The following is a 17,729-nucleotide window of genomic DNA, read 5'->3' on the forward strand; positions in this document are numbered from 1 at the left end:
GGAGCTGAAGGGGTTTGCAGTCCTATAGGAGGAACAACAATGTGAACCAACCAGTACCCTCAGTGTTCCCAGGGACTAAACCACCAACCAAAGGATCAGATGGAGGAACCCATGTCTCCAGCTGCATATGTAGCAGAGGATAGCTTGTTGGACATCTGTGGGAGGAGAGGTCCTTGGTCCTTGTCTTAGTTAGGGTTTTACTGCTGTGAACAGACACCATGACCAAGGCAAGTCTTATAAATAAACAACATTTAATTGGGGCTAGCTTACAATTTCAGAGGTTCAGTCCATTATCATCAAGGTGGGACCATGACAGCATCTAGGCAGTCATGGTTCAGGCAGAGCTGAGAGTTATACGTCTTTATCCGAAGGCTGCTACTGGAAGACTGACTTCCAGGCAACTAGGGTGAGGATCTTATGCCCGCACCCACAGTGACACACCCATTCCAACCAAGTCACACCTATTCCAACAAGGCCACATCTCTAGATGGTGCCACTCCCTGGTCCAAGGATATACAAACCATCACATTCCACTCCCTGGTCTCCATAGACTTGCTCAAAAACATGAGTCTATGGGGGCCATACTTAAACATAGCATAATGCAAAATGCATTTAGTCCAACTTTCAAAGTTCTCATAGTCTATAGCAGCCACAACAATGTTAAAAGTCCAAAGTTCAAGGTCTCTTCTGAGATGCATTCAACTTAATTAACTGTAATCCCCAAAGCAAGGCAGGAAACCAGCTGGGCAAACTCCAAACTCTGCATCTCCATGGTTGATGTCAAAGCGGTCTTCAGATCTCCACTCCTTTTTCATCTTAGTTGACTGCAACAAACTGCTTTCTCCTGGGCTGTTTCCACCCCCAGTTAGAAGCTTTCCTCAGCATGTATCCCATGGCTCTGGCATCTTTTAACATCTTTGAGTCTCCAAGGCAACTTCAATGTTACAGCTTCTTGTTTCAGTGTCTGGGATTCCACTTGATCTTTTGGACTCCTCCTAAGGGCTGGCATCACTTTTCCAGCTCTGCCCTCTGTAGTACTCTAAGCTCAGGTTGATCCACTTCACTACAGCTGCTGTTCTTGGTGATCATCCCATGGTACTGACATCTCCAATACACTGGGGTGTTCCACTCCAACTAAGCTTCACCAATAGCCTCTCATAGGCTCTCTTCAGGGTGCCAAGCCTCAAATCCTTTGCATGACCCCTTCAGTCCTGAGCCATCAACTACAGCTGAGGCTATACCTTCTCCAATGATCTTCTACGACCTCTCACAGTGCCAAGCCTCAGCTGTTTTTCATGAAACCTTCATGCCTTCAAAACCAGTACCACCTGGGTGATTCTTACACATTACCAAGTTCAGCTGCAGCACAAGGTACAACCTTGGCTATCTCTGGAACTCAGCTTCGTTGTGCTCCCAGAAAACACTTTCCAGAAGATTTCACCTCAGTGATGCTGGTCTCTTCATAATCACTGGTAATTTCTTTGCTCCAGCTAACCAGCATCAATTGTCCCAGTAGTTCCTTCCATTCGTAACTCTAGAGCCAGAGCCACATGGCTGAAGCTGCTGAGATCTGCTGCTGGCAGGAATTAGAACATGACCCGCTTGTAATATTACATTGTCACTGGCTTTCTGTTTTCCAAATCCTTCACTGCCTAAGCTTGGCTATCCTGGATCTTGCTCTGTAGATTGGCCTTGAATACAGAGATCAGCATGCCAGTCTCCTGGGATTAAAGGTGTGTGCCATCATGCCTGGATCTAAATTTAACTGGGTAGGGTCTTGCGCCAAGGTCCTACTCCCTTAATCTGTTATCTCCTAGAACACAAGATTTTGTTCCATTTCACTTCCTGGTATGCCTTTAATACTCGAACCATATATTTTATATTTGGCCATTCTAAGCTTGCTATGCTTGTTCAAACTTCTCTTTGTGAGACTTAACCAGAGAACAAAGTCACTGCTGGGCTTTTTTGAAGCTTCCTTTGTCAATGCAGTTAATTCAATTAATCCAAGTCTCTTCACCTTAACCTCAGGCAGACTTTTCAGACAAGGGCAAAAAGTAACCACATTCTTCACCAAAATACCACAGAAACAGTCTTTATTCCACATACTGAAATTCTTCTCTTTTGAAATTTCTCGGGCCAAGTCAACACAGTTCAAATTACACCCAGCAACAAAGTCTTCCATATTCCTACTAGGATGACCCATTAAGCTCCATTTAAAGCGTTCCACTGCTTTCCAAATCCAAAGTCCCAAAATCCACATTCTTTCAAATAAAAGGGTGGTTAGGCCCATCACAGCAATACCCTACTTCCAGTACCAACTTCTGTCTAAGTTAGGGTTTTACTGCTGTGAACAGACACCGTGACCAAGGCAAGTCTTATAAATAAAGAACATTTAATTGGGGCTAGCTTACAGTTTCAGAGGTTCAGTCCATTATCATCAAGGTGGGACCATGGCAGCATCCAGGCAGGCATAGCGCAGGCAGAGCTGAGAGTTCTACATCTTCATCCAAAGACTGCTACTGGAAGACTGACTTCCAGGCAACTAGGGTGAGGACCATATGCCCACACCCACAGTGCACCCATTCCAACCAGGTCACACCTATTCCAACAAGGCCACATCTTCAGATGGTGCCACTCCCTGGTCCAAGGATATACAAACCATCACAGTCCTGTAAAGAATCGATGCCCCAGTGTAGGGGAATACCAGGACAGGGAAGCTGGTGTTGGTGGGTTGGTGAGAAGGGGGAGGTGTGATGGAATAGGGGGTTTTCAGAGGGGAAATAAGGAAAGGGAATAACATTTGAGATGTAAATAAAGAAAATATCTAAAAAAAATCACAAATTTACAAATTGGTAAAGAAGAAATGAGGGTATCACTATTTGCAGATGATATGATAGCATGCATAAGTGGCCCCAAAAATTCTACCAGAGAACTTCTGCAGCTGATAAACAACTTCAGCAAAGTGGCCAGATATAAAATTAACTCAAAGAAATTAGTAGCCTTCCCTTATACAAAGGATAAACAGGCTGAGAAAGAAATTAGGGAAGCAACTCCGTTCATAATAGTCACAATTGTACAAAATATCTTGGGGTAACTCTAGCCAAACAAGTTAAAGACCTATATGACAAAAACTTCAAGTCTCTCAAGAAAGAAATCAAAGAAGATCTTAGAAAATGTAGAGATCTCTCATGCTCATAGATTGGCAGAATTAACACCGAAGAATGGCCATCCTACCAAAGGCAATCTAAAGATTCAATGCAATCCCCATCAAAATCTCAACACAGTTCTTTAAAGACCTGAAATGAGCAATTCTCAAATTCATCTGGAAAGGCAAAAAACCCTGAATAGTGAAAACAATTCTTAACAATAAAAGAATAGCTGGGGGAATCACCATCCCTGACCTCAAGCTTTACGACATAACGGTAATGTTTAAGACTGCATGGTATTGGTACAGAGACAGACACAATGATCAATGGAACATAATTGAAGACACAGAAATAAAACTAAACACTTATAGTAACTTGATCTTTGACAAAGACAACAAAATATAGAATGGAATAAAGAAATCATCGTTAATAAGTGGTGCTGGTCTAACTGGCTGTCGGTATGTAGAAGAATGAAACTACACCCATATTTGTCAACTTGTACAAAGCTCAAGTTCAAGTGGATCAAGGACCTCAACATAAAACCAAGTATACTGAAACTAATATAAGAGAAAGCAGGAACGAGTCTTGAACTCATTGGCACATGGGGAAATTTGCTAAACAGAACTCCAATGGCTCATTCTCTAAGATCAAGAATTGATTAATGGAACCTCATGAAACCAGAAAGCTTCTGTAGGACAAAGGACATAGTCAATAAGACAAATCAACAACCTACAGATTGGGAAAAAAAAATCTTCGCTAACCCCACATTTGATAAAGGGCTAAGATCCAAAATATATAAAGAACTTGAGAAGTTAATCACCAAAAAATCAAACAACCCAATGAAAAAATGGGGTATAGAATTAAGCTGAGAATTCACAACTGAAGAATGGCTGAGAAGCACCTAAAGAAATGTTCAAAGTCCTTAGTGATCCGAGAAATACAAACCAAAATGATCATGAGATTCCACCTTACACAAATCAGAATGGCTAATATCAAAACCTCAGGTGACAAAACATGTTGGCAAGTATTTGGAGAAAGAGGAACACTCCTCCACTGCTGGTGGGATTGCAAACTGGCACAACCACTCTGGAAATCAATCTGGAGGTTCCTCAGAAAACTGGAAATAGATCTACCTAAAGACCCAGCTATACCACTTTTGGGAATATACCCAAAATATGCCTCACCAGGCCACAGGGACAAGTGGTCCACTATTTTCATAGTGGCCTTATTTCTGAAGCCAGAAGCTGGAAACAACCTAGGCATCCCACTACAGAAGAAGAGACACAGAAAATGTGGTTCATTTACACAATGGAATACTACTCAGCTATTAAGAACAATCACATCCTGAGTTTTGAAGGCAAATGGATGGAACTAAAAAATATCATCCTGACTGAGAGTGAGGTAACTCAGACCCAAAAGGATTTGCATGGTATGTACTCACTAATAATCGGATATTAGCCACAAAGAAAGTACAGAATACCCAAGATACAGTCCACAGAACTCAAAAAGGTTAACAAGCTGAAATGCCCAAGTGAGGACCCTTCAGTCCCACTTGGGAGAGAGAAGAAAGCAATACAAGCAGGGAGGGAAGGAGGAAAAGTGGAGGAGAGGAGGGAAGTTTTTTGAGGAGGGGAGGGTGGAACCTGATCTAGTATTCGGTGAGAGAAAAGCACTGAAGATCTGACAGCCAGCAGAAAGAATGGAAACAGGCAACCTCAGGAAATGAGAGGCAGGGGGAACCCACCAGAATGTACCAGAGACCTGGTAGGTAAGAGACTCACAGGAATCAAAGGGACAGACCATAGATGAAATGCTCTACAGTAGAGAGAGGGAACTTATAGAGTTCACCTCCAGCAGCAAGGCAGGACATCAAGTGAGGGATGGGGCTTCCATCACATAGTCACATCTCTGACCCATAATTGTTGCTGTTTGAAAGAATTACAGGGATGGAAATGGAGAGGAGCCTGAGGAAAAGAAGGTCCAGTGACAGGCTCAAAGTGGGATCCAGCTCAAGGGGAGGTCCCAAGGCCTGACAATATTACCTAGCATGAGTGCCCTCAGAAAGACCCAACAAGCAGCTGAAAGAGTCAGATGCAGATATTTGTATCCAACCAATGGACAGAAGCAGCTGACCCCTGTTGTTGAATTAGGAGTGAATGAAAGAAATTGAGGAGAAGAGCAATCCAGTAGGAGGACCAGCAGTCTCAATTAATCTGGACCCCTGAGGTCTCTCAAACACTGAACCATCAAACAGACAACATACACCAGTTGATATGAGCCACACACCCCCACACACACACATACAGTAGAGGACTTCGGGGTTTTTGTTCATTCAGAGATGATGCACCTAACCCTCAAGAGACTTGAGGCCCCAGAGAGTTTAGAGATCACGTGGGGTGGGGATGAGAGTATCCAAGTGGATACAGGGGTGGGGGAGGTGAAGAAGAGGTGTGGAATGTGGAGCAGTTGGAGGGTGGTTGGGGGGCGCGAAATGCAATATTGAATGTAAAAATTAATTTACATAATTTTTAAAATATGAAGTTATATTAACATTGATATGTAAATAAGAGAAGAAAAAATTTGTGTCAGTATGAAGTTCTAAATGAGGGACCTGTATAAACTTGTATATTTGAATACTTGGTTTTGAGCTGGTAGAGTGTTTGGGAAGGATTAGGAGTTGTAGTATTAGTTGAGAAGGTGTTTCATATACTGTAAGCTTTGAGATTTCAAAAGATTATCATTGCTCCCAGTATTCTTTCTCTGCTAAAGACACACGAATCAAGCTATGAATTTCACTGCCACAGACTCAAAGGTTAAGTCAGATTAAAACCTTACATTCGTAAGTTTCTTTGACCATGGTGTCTCATTACAGCAATAGAAAACTAACACAGGCAGTAAAACTAATAGAATAGACTTAAGGTTCTCAGAGAAAATAATAAGACCTTATCAGCTGCAGAAGTGATTCGGTACCTAAGAGCAATTGTTTTTGCATAAGATGTCGTGCAAAGAAACTCAGAGGTAGAGCTGGTGTGGTTACAGATTTTATTGTATAATATATAAAGGTCATCTTTGGAAATTTACTTTTGCACATGTGGGTATTTCTCAGTTGCCTTTGGTGTTCATTAATTTTAATGAATCATCTCTAAGATACTTCACAGGGTTTAAGTGAGTCATGATTAAAAGAGATAATTTTTGTACAGTGTTTGCTAAAGTACAAAGTTATACAAAGAGGTAAATGAATGAGAAAGAGGCACTAATAGCAATAATCACAATACAGAATGGAATACATCTATTAGTCAAGGGAAATGAGAAAGAAAAAAAAAAAGATAGATTATAAATGATCAGTACAAAGACCAGACACTAAGTGACTATTTCATTTATACCCAAATAGCTTTTAAAGTTTTTGAAACTAAACATGAAATTTTAATGAGTTGAATCTGAAATATCATTTGTCACTTCTATGCCTGAAGCCAAATTATTCTTATTCTATTTCACATCTTTCTAGATAGGGGTGGGGGTTATATAAACCTCTTCTTCAGTGAGTGGTCCAGAGTGCTTCAGGAGCATCACGGTAGAGACAGGTTTGAATCTGTTTCCTTGTCTTAAGACCGGGAGGAGATAAACACATACAGAAAAGCTAGCTCTACATTTCTCATAAAAGAAATGTGTGGATTCCATAAAAATAATCAAACTTAAGTATTCTGCAGAATACTGAGGTTCACAGCACCATTTAAAAGATGTGTTGAGACTCCAGTGTTTACTTTTGGTGTCTTCTGTAATTTTTTTTACTTGAATTGCGTGAAATTTTTGTGAGAACTCTTGCTTTCTGGCTGCTGCAGTGTCTGTGTTTTTATAATACTGTGCTGTTTTGATTACAGGATCTTTGGACTATGTTTTGAAGTAATGGAATCTGATATTTATAGCTTTGGTCTTTTCCCTGGAATGGCTTTAGCTATTTGAGTGAGTTTGTGCTTCCATGTAAATTTTAGAATTGTTTTATATCTATGAGAAAAACCTAATTTGTGCCTATAAGAATTTTGACTTTGAGTTTAATTTAAGAAACATTTCAAAGATGAAAAGAATTATGGAAAAATAGTTACCTTTATATATTATTAGGGAAATTCAAATCAAGACTATACTTTTATCATTTTACACCAATTACAATATTTATGACCATAAAGGCCAAAATACGTGTGCAAAGTGTAAAACTGAAGCTATTTTGTGAAGTTCTTTACATCCTGAAGTAAAGTATGTAATAGAGTGAGAGTTGAACTCAGTGTTCCATTAAAAATATTAATTTATGGGGCTGGAAGAAGGCTCTGTGTTTAAGGGAACCAAACAGAAGGACAGAGAAGACTAGAGTTTGGTTCCCAGAACATGTGTTGGTCAGCTAACACCAATAACAAGTTTGGGAAGTACATGAAGACCCAATATGCTTTGTTTTCTCTTGTTGACATCTCATACATTTTAATTACACATAAATAAAGATATTAAATAAATAAACAACCCCAAACTTTTATATCATTTGTACAATTTTTATAAATCTCACTAAACAACTTTAGTGTTAAATAGTAAGCAGAGGCGAGGATGCAACAGTGACCCTCGTTTATGCTTCTTCAAACTACCTGGTACTTATGTCAAAGTATTGTGTAATGGTGAATATATACATATTTTTAATTGTGGTACTTACCCCATTTTCCATGCATTAAAAGTGCATGTATATATACATGTGGATACACATATATAATCTTCTTTCCATCAATTTCAATGTTAGCAATCCAAAATTATTTTCATTTATACTGTAAAATATTTCTCTCAGATTGAGTTCTATGAACAATTAAAATCCATCTTGTCAATATCGTAATATACGTTTTCACAATGAAGTTTACACATAACAATATTGCTGAGGTTATTACATATTTGCAAATTACTCATATTTGTGCATGTGTTTATATATAAGCAAAGTAGCTACAGTGCAGAGAATTTTAAACAAAAATGAGCATTTAAAAAAAATAAACCTACAGATTTACTCAAAGAGAGGTATGAAGGTCCAAGTATTTTGTTCAAAGAATGAAATACACATCACCCTAATATTAGCATTTTATAAGGCTGCAGTTTGCCTTGTTGTGACTGTCAACTATCTAATTAAAACTAAGGCCTTGACACCTAGAATGACAGAAATTATCATATCTTACCTGGTTATTATCAATTAGGCCCAAAGAGCTGATTAGTTGTACACTTTATTCTTCTCATAATATTTACATAAACAGGTTTTGATTGAACCACATTATTTTATGGCAGAGAAGAGTCCCCTGGGTCCAGCTGCAGAGTCCCTGCTACCTGAGCTCCCTGAGGATATCTACAGCTTCTATGTCTATATATGGGGATGTTGTCCTGATAGATATTTGCACCTGGGAAAAAAGAACTGCTCCTCTAAAATGATGACGACTTCCTATGATGGTTTGTCTCTCAGTTTATAAGGAACTGAACTTTGTCTTCCCTAGTGCCTATATATTTACACACCAGAGCTTTGAATAGAGACCTTTCCTCCCTATATCCTTCCCAGAATTTGCTGTTCTTTATATTTCCACAGTCTAATTAGGGATTGTGAGCAGAATCTCATGACGATCTAGGCAGTTTTAACTTGTATAACTGAGACGACAGGATACTGAACACTTTTTGACGTGTTTTTGGACATTTTTATTTCTCCCTTGGAAAATTGTCTGTTCAGTTCATAGTCAACTTGTTAAGTAAATTATTTGGATTTGAAAGATTAAAGATTTTTATTTTTTTATGTATTCAGTATATTATTTTACTGTTTTATGTAACATTATGTTAACATTCTAGAAAGCTGCCTCTTAATTTTGGCAATGTAGAAGTATTTAAAATCCATGAAATCTTATTGTCAGTTTTAGGGCTTGTCCCTGTGTTGTTGTAGTTTTGTTCATACTGTCTTTGTGAAGACTAGAAACTGAGAGCTTTGCCCTTTATTTTCTCTTAACACTTTAAGTAATTTTTAGGTTGCACACTAAGGTTGTTGGTCTAGTTAGAACTGATTGTTCTGCTGTATAAGAATTACAGATCTAGATTCCTTTTCTATATGTAACAATCTGCAAGCACCAATTGTAAAAGAAGTTTTCCTTTCTGATGTGAATGTGTGTGTGTGTGTGTGTGTGTGTGTGTGTGTGTGTGTGTGTGTGTGTGTATTTGTGGGACCTTTGTCAAATGTTTAAGTTAGTGAGATGGCTCAGCGGGTAAAACTCTTTATCACCATGTGTAACAACTTCAGTTTGATCCCTGGGACTCACATAGTAAAAGAAAAGAAAAATAAGTAAATAAATAATTTGCATATTTCACTCTGAAATCCCCATACACACACACACACACACACACACACACACACACACACACACACACACACAACTTAATGTATTTGATTTTTAGAACTTAAAGACAATTAAGAATTCAGTGGCTGCAGGTGTGCTTCTTCATCTCCTGAGCATTTGTTCTTTCTCATGGATCTGTGTGTCTGTTTTCTGTCAGTGTCTATGATACTTCTGCTGCTTTATCTCTATAGTACAGTCTCATATCAAATAATGTGACACATAAAACATTCCTCTATTGATAAGAAATGTGAAACTACTTGGGGTCTTTGGACTTCTATTTGAACTTTAGGATCATTGTTTTCTAATAGAGTAAAGAAATTCTCTGTTGTTTTGATGGGGTTGTATAGAATTTTTAAATCCTTTGATAAATAATAACATTTTCACTGTTACTTCTATAATAAGTGGAAGAGCTAGATCTTTCCATCCTCTAGGGTCTTCAGAGTTTGAATGTTTTAAGTTCATATATCTTCCTTTTTTAGTTAAATTTCTAAAACCTTTTTAGAATATGAGTCTTCTCTTACTTCTTCCATAACCCTTTATTAAACAATCTTTACCTTTGTGTCATTTACTCCTGATCTTTAAGATTGTCTCTATATTAAGCAATGAATTATTTCAAGCAATCAATCAAAACACCATCTCATCAACCTTACTCTGAACATTACTCCATATCTTGTGTTTAGCAACCTGTTTTCTTCTCTCTCTCTCTCTCTCATGTGTTTGTACCTTTCATGTTTTTATTTCTTTAGCTATTTGCAATTATTGGTGGATTGAATGGGTGTTTCATTCATTGACTTGTGCAGTGATGAGTACCTGACCTTGAGCATTACGAGCAATCATCATTTAGACTGGGCTACATTCCCATTGGTATATGTGAGGCTAAGTATCACTGTCTCAGGCTTGCTGTGAACTTTTGTTTAGCCCAGGATTGACTTGAATGTTAGATCCTATCACCTTTCTCTCCCAAGTCCTGCAGTTATGGGACAGTGTCAATACACTGACTGGTACATTTTATTTTTTCATTTACTTATAGTGTAAATATAAAGTTTTATTTCAAGTATATATTATATAATGATAAAAAGAGAATATTAAGAATACCTTATTAACTAAATATTATTTCTTTATCATTAAAACAATAATCTTTTCATGTTACATCGAAATATATATTATGTTGACTATGTTCATCTGCATTGAAATTGAGCACTTAAAAGGGTCTCTCCTAACTAGTATGTCTTGGCACCTGTTGACTAACTTTCCTTCATTTCCTCAGGTCATATTCAAAGCCCCGTTGCTCTACAGGCTCACTGACTTTGTCCACATAGCAGTTGTTCATTCTTTTTACAGGTAATTTGTAGTTTGCTGTGTATGTCTGCATGTGTGTGTGTGTGTGCTCTTGTATGTGGGTATAGATTGACCTTTTCTATTCACTAGTTTTATTTTATTAAATAATTTTAAAATTATATCTCTTTGTACCATATCTATGAGTGTTTGTACATGTGTGAGTATCAGTACCCAAAGACTCCAGAATAGGGTATTAGATGTCCTGGAGCTGGAGTTAGAGTTGGCAATAAGTCATCTCACTTTGATGATGGAAACTAAATTCTGCTCTTCTACAAAAGCAACAAGATTCTTAACCACTGAGACAAAGTTTCATTCCATTTTCTCTGATTTTTTTTAAGTGTTCTGTTTCTTCTCACTTTTACCATTTGTTTAAAAAGATCTTCCAAATTTCATCCTTTTCATTCTAAGTTCTGAAGAGGAAACTTCTGGTTACTTTGGAAATTCAGTTGTGTCACATAATGCTTTTCTGAAAACTGTCTTGTGAGAGAATGTTTAGTTGAAACAGACATGTGAGAGGATGTTTTGCTGAAGAAGTACATGAAAGGACATGTAGTATTTTGCTGAAGCAGATACATGAAAGGGCATGTGATTTTTGGAAAGAGTATAAATAGAAACCCATAAACAATGAAAGTTGTTTTGCATTGTGACACAGTGCAATGTTTAGTGTGTCTTCACTGGCCATGCAATGCTTTACTGGTCTTTGATGGCTGTGAAAAGCATCTCTGGCCTTCATTGGCTATGCAACTCTTTTCTGATCTTTTCTGGTCATGCAGTGTTTTGCTAGTCTTCCCAGACCCTGCAATATTTTATTGATTTTTGCTGGTCTTCATTTCATAGAGAGAAATGTGCCAAAGAACTTCTCTTGGTAGTCAAACGATAATTGCCACTTCTGCTAACTCATGGTAACTCAGGATCCTTGCAGTTTCTGATGGATCAAGTCACTGCTACTGGTGCACACTTGATTTTTGCTATTGAGCTGGATTGCTAATATTCTGACAATGAAGAGTTGAATTGCCCCAAAGAACTTCTAAATAAATCCACAGTCCCCCTTTCCTATAAACCTATTTTTCAACCTACCTCTAGTCAGTGGGCTAAAAGGGAGGTTGAAGTGTTCAAAAACCTTTAATAAAGTAGATTTAGAGAAAAATTCAAGGTTACAGGTTGCTTCTAATGTACTAGTGGAAAAGGCACTTTTGGGTTGGTTGCCAATGTTGTTTAAGAAGGTTGGCAAAAAGAACAGCTACTGCAATTCGGTAGGCTCTTGCCTTGCTCCAGAAGGGAGATTTTTGTTTTTTGTTTGTTTGTTTCTGTTTTCAATTTGTTTCAGGTTTTCATGTATACTATTTTGAAAAAGATTATGGGGAAAGTTGAAAACTCAGAGGGTCCACTCAATTCTCTTAAGTTAGAATGAATTTCAGAGTTGGATATGCACTTAAAGATGTTGCAGATAGACATTGAAGTGCTTAGAAGGTAAAAAGAACCAGTGAAAGAACAACCAGGTTTAGGCTTGGTGTCTGAAACCAGGATTTTATTGTTTGTAGAAAGAGGGAAGCAAATGAGCTAGAATTCAAACTGCCACCCTACCCTGGTCCACACTCTTTCACTGCCAGGTTCCCAGAGCACCTCTGTGAAATGAGGGATGGGGAAAAGCAGGAGGCAGGACAGGAGCAATGGGTTAGTGTTCAGCCAAGTGCACTAATAGAGGATTTGCTTGAGGCTACACAGGCATCTTCATCCTTTCTAGTCTTTGTGCAGGATATGCCTGCTAAGGTTGGTGGCCATGTGTATAATGATGTGACATGGCATCTATTAGAAATGCTAGATTTAAAGCATTTTAAAGAAGCCATTGTATTGTTTGACTTGTATTGTCCATTCACTAGATGTAACCAAGTTATGCAGCATACAGTTATTCCCAAAGATTCAAAGGGACTGGTATACTGGAAGTTGGTCGACAATTATAATGGTTGTCATAGTGGAGGCATGAAGCCACAGAAATAGAACAATATATATGTCATGGGAGGTAAATTTTGCTAAAGACGAACTGCTTGGTGAAGGGCATTATGCTGACCTATAAGAACAAACCTGATATGATGATGTCATAATTGGATAATGTTGTGTTGCAGCTTTAAGAGCTTGGGATAATGATTGATTAGCCAAGGGGGGGACGACAATAATACACCTCATTTTTCCATGGATTTAGGTTACAAGGTCTGTCAGAAGCCTTTAGTGACTTCCTCCAGAGAGTAAATTCAGCTGTACATAGAGCCATATCAGAGCCTGAAATGAGACAATCATTAATAGAGATCTTCACATTTGAAAACGCAAATACTAAATGTAAGAGAGCAATCAGACCATTGAAAGGAAAAGGAGCACCTATAGACAAATGGATAAAAGAGACAACTGGTATTGGCTCTCAGGAGCATCATGTCAATATCATATGGCAAATTATTGTTAGAAGTATATGGAATCAAAATGGCTGATGCTTTAATTGTGGTGAATTTAGACATTGCAAAAGAAATTGTAAGGTTAAAATATTTGGGGTTCAAAATAGAAGGTACATTAACCATAGATAATATGGTATTCATAGAAGAGAACCAGCACATTCTGGCTGCTATGAAACACAAAGTCTTCCAGGGTATTGAAGTGGCTGTGGAAAGGGCAAAAGTCAGCCTAAGGTCCAAGAGAGACATACAAGGTAACTTCTTGGCATTGACAAATAGACCAAGGAGCCACTCTTCTTGAGGCTCCACAGCAAACACTATGAGCCATCTTCCTTTGGTTAGCCAGGAAGTACGAAGCAGGCAAAAAAATACACACTAAACTTTTCTGATCCTACTCATGCTACAGAAGAGGGTTCAGCTCTGTAACTGGCTAGAGATACACCTTGTACAATATCCACAAATGTTGAATGTTAAAATTTAACCACAGGTGTTTATAGTCCTTTAACTTCAGAGACAGTAGGAATCATCTTGAGAAGTAGATTAACATTTCAAAGATTTATTGTGCATCCAGGTATACTAATGGTGATAGCAAGTAAGAAATTAAAATTGTGCTGTATGTGAAAAAAGAAGATGCAAATTAATTCAGGGACTAGAATTACTCAGCTGTTGTTCTCTTACATCAAGGGCCATGCCACTCCAATAGAAAGAACAGGGGCTTTTTGGAGAACTGGAAAATGTATGATCTGGCAAACAGTGGTTAATGGTCAAAGATCAAAATTAATGCTGCAAATGAACAGTGTTTAAATATTTGGTAGATACAGGAACAGATGTTCATATACTTTCCCATGTCTTGAAATCCAGTTTGGCCACTTCAGAAAGTTTTCACACAATTCATAGGAATTGGTAAGTTATCACAAATAAGACAAAGTGTTCAGTGGATTACCTGTGTGAGATCAGAAGGGCAAACAGGGAAGTTAAGACCTTATGTAGCTGACATACCCATACACTTATCAGGAATGGATGTTTTATAACTATGGGGTACTCAAATTGGTATTCCTGCAAGTCAAGGGAAAGCAAATAGGGCACTGGAGGTGATATGGTAGCTGTTCCTGGATAAGTTATTGATACAGGTGACAGAGAACAATGACAAGCTATACTCATGATCAAAGAAACAGATATCAGAGGGATTGTGTTTCCAAATTTATAAAAGGGGCTGCTGCTGGCAGACTTGTCCCTAAAAAGATTGGCAAACCAGTCTCTTTGGCAAGAACAGTGGCTCAGGACAAAAGAAAAATTGCATTCACCTGAACAACTACTATAATAGCAACAGGAGGTTCAATATGTAGAAGAGTCTACCAGCCCATGGAATTCCCCTATGTTTTTTGTTAAAAAGAAATTGGTAAAATGGAAGAAGATAATGGCTTTAAGAGCAGTTAATAAATTAACTAAACCTAGGGGTCCTTTATAGCCTTGACTTTCTTCACCATCTTTGTTACTGAGATCTTGGGCTAAAATAATAACTGACTTGAAACATTGCTTCATCATAGTACCCTTGCATAAGCAGGTTAGGGAAAGTTTGCCTTTTCTGCACATACTGTGAATAACGGTGGTCCAGTAAAAATATAATATTGAAAAATATTTATACAGGGAATGTTAAATAGTCCAACTTTATATCAATATTTTGTACCACAGCCATTAGAAATAATTCACAGAACTACTGAGTAGGTCCTCATTATATCATTTTATCACTATATGGATGGCATTTTGTTGGCTGGTTCTCATGAAGCTAATTTAATGAAAATGTTTAAAGAAATACAAAGAATTCTGCCATGCTAAGTGTTAAAGATTACTTCAGGAAAATACTCATAAGTAATTCACTTAGTTATTTGTGTTATAAAATCATTCAACAAAAAAAAATTAAAAAGATAAAGATTCATAGGAACTAATTGCAACATCTTAACAATTTTCAAATTTTAATGGGAAATTTTAACTGACTGAGGGTTATTATTGGTTTAAGTACTTATGGATTAAGTAATTTTTTCAAACATTACAAGGAGGTTCATATTTAAACAATCCAAGATAGCTAATAGATGAAACAGAAAAAGAATTAACTCTTATAGAACAAAGATGGCAAGATGCATATGCGGATTGAATTGATCATAAAAATGATTTTATGTTGGTCATTTTGCCTTCAACTTATTCTCCTACTGGGATCATTGTGCAGGGGAAAGTTAGTATATGCAATACATTTTCTCAGCTCATAAACAAAGTAAAAAAACTTCTTAAGTGAAATTAACAATAAATACTCGAAAATCAAACATATACTAATTGGATTCTTCTACGTATAGTAAAGAAACCGATTCCAGAGTCATCAACATTCTCTCCTGATGCAAACAAGATGGGCGTTACATAGTGATCAAAAGTCCATATACCTTAGTTCAAAAATCGGAATCATATGTTTTATGGTATTTTTAGATTATGCTAAATCTCTTTATATATTTACTAATTCTTTATATTCAGAAAAAAGTTGTTTTACATATATAAGTTGCTGAATTTGTTTTTGATAACTCAGAATTATCTTTGTTCTTTATATAATTGCCAAATGATATCAGAAGTAGAATCTATCAACTATATGTAACTCATATTCAGTCTCATACAGGTTTACCAGGCACATTAGCTCATGGAAATGAGAAAATTCACAAGTTACTAATAGGAAATGCATTAGAAGCCTGAATTTTTCACTTAAAACATCAAGTAACAGGAAAGTCTTATTTTTTTCTATCACTTGTCAATATGCCATAGAAATATTTAAAAAATAAAGGGCCTATGTGTTTTCTGTACAACCAAACTCTATTACTTGCTGGTAGTAACCATAAAAGTACCAAAAGAAATGACATTTGAAAGATTGATGATTTTAATTTTTCAGAATTAGAAAAATAAAGGCATATACAATATACCATTAGCATGTACTCAGGATTTAAATGGGCAACTGCTTTAATATCTGAAGAAGTTGATTGTTTAATTGCAAGATTATTGGAAATAATGGTAATTATGGGGTTATCCACCCAAATTAAGACTGATAATGATTCTTTATATATATCCAATAAGATGAAGCAATTCTTTATTTAATTTATAATATAAAACATGTTACTAGTATACCATAAAATTTCACAGGACAAGCAATTATATAAAGAGCCAAACGTACCTTAAAAGAGATACCTATTAAACATGAGGAAGTGTAAAATCATGCAGGTACAGACTGAATAATGCCTTGCTAACCCTAAATTTTCTTAACGTTGGTGAAAAGGAACAATAGCAGCTGACAGCCACTGGTTTGTCAAAAAAACAAACAAACAAAAACCAAAACAAACCAAAACAAACCAAAACACCCCCCCCCATAAAAACAAACTCTCTAGTTTTGTTTATAGTGAATACCAGGCCAACCTAGTATTCACTATAAGGATGTTTTGACTTTAGCATGGAAACTGGCAATACTTTTTAGATGGGGTCATGATTATCTACAATGAATGAAACAGTATGGTCTCCAACAAAACTTATAAAGATTAGATCTGACCAGGAAAATCTTATCAGCTGAGACATGAGTGTAGTCACAAACCAAGTAGCCCAGGTAATTACTTTTACAGGTTACTGTCCCAGGTACTGATTTTTCCAAAATATACATACAAATCAACTTCAAAAGAGCTAGCAAAAATGTTTAACTATACAGAAACACAGAGACTGGAAAACAAATGCTATAGCTAGCTTTTTAAAGACTAACCATTTTTTCTTGGGCCCAAAACAGGAAGTTGTTGCTCCAATACAGCAAGAAAAAATTATAAGAGTACCATCAGCCTAACCCATTAAGTTGTAGTATGTCGTTTTGGTCAATTGTATTATGGTTTTTATTATCAAAGTTGTTAAGTAATTGGTAATGATCAGGGAAGAAACAAAATAAAGTTTAAATCAGGGATCTCTCTCCTTTATTTCTTCTTTTTCTCCTATCTTTCTCTTTTATCTAAGGATGGGGAGACAAAGGGAAAGGGAAATTATATAATAATAATAATAATAATGTTTAATAAAAATCTACTAGTTTTAAATATTTTATCTTCAAATGGATTAATGTATATTGAAAGAAATGTAAGCTTGTTTTATTTGGTTATTTTATCTTGATGGAAATTTAAAGTTGTTTAGTTTGACTCTGATATATTGCACATAAGAAGATTATTTAAAATGTGATGCAGAGTTTGTTTGTTGGTTCTAATAATTATTTCTATTGAGCTTAGATTGTTGTTAGAGAAAAAGAATTTTTTATATTCAGAAAGATATGAAATGAAAATTTCTTTGACAATCAGTTGTGACATGTGATATTTTTCTGGAAGCTGTCTTGTGAGAGGATGTCTTGCTGAAGTACACATATG

At 36.8% G+C, this 17,729-nt stretch overlaps 2 long non-coding RNA genes across 2 annotated transcripts in view; both read left to right on the forward strand.

Moving 5' to 3' along the window:
• The window catches only part of 4930474G06Rik (RIKEN cDNA 4930474G06 gene), a 438,013-nt gene that overhangs the window by 353,088 nt on the left and 67,196 nt on the right, over positions 1–17,729 (forward strand). The gene's annotated exons all lie outside the window — the stretch shown is intronic.
• Positions 1–17,729, forward strand: part of Gm33948 (predicted gene, 33948) — a 65,771-nt gene that overhangs the window by 41,036 nt on the left and 7,006 nt on the right. The window contains exon 6 of the long non-coding RNA NR_155537.1: positions 10,800–10,873. This is a non-coding gene — a long non-coding RNA (predicted gene, 33948). The remainder of the gene's footprint in view (positions 1–10,799; positions 10,874–17,729) is intronic.

Source organism: Mus musculus, chromosome 18 (genome assembly GCF_000001635.26).
Source record: "Mus musculus strain C57BL/6J chromosome 18, GRCm38.p6 C57BL/6J".
NCBI lineage: Eukaryota > Metazoa > Chordata > Mammalia > Rodentia > Muridae > Mus > Mus musculus.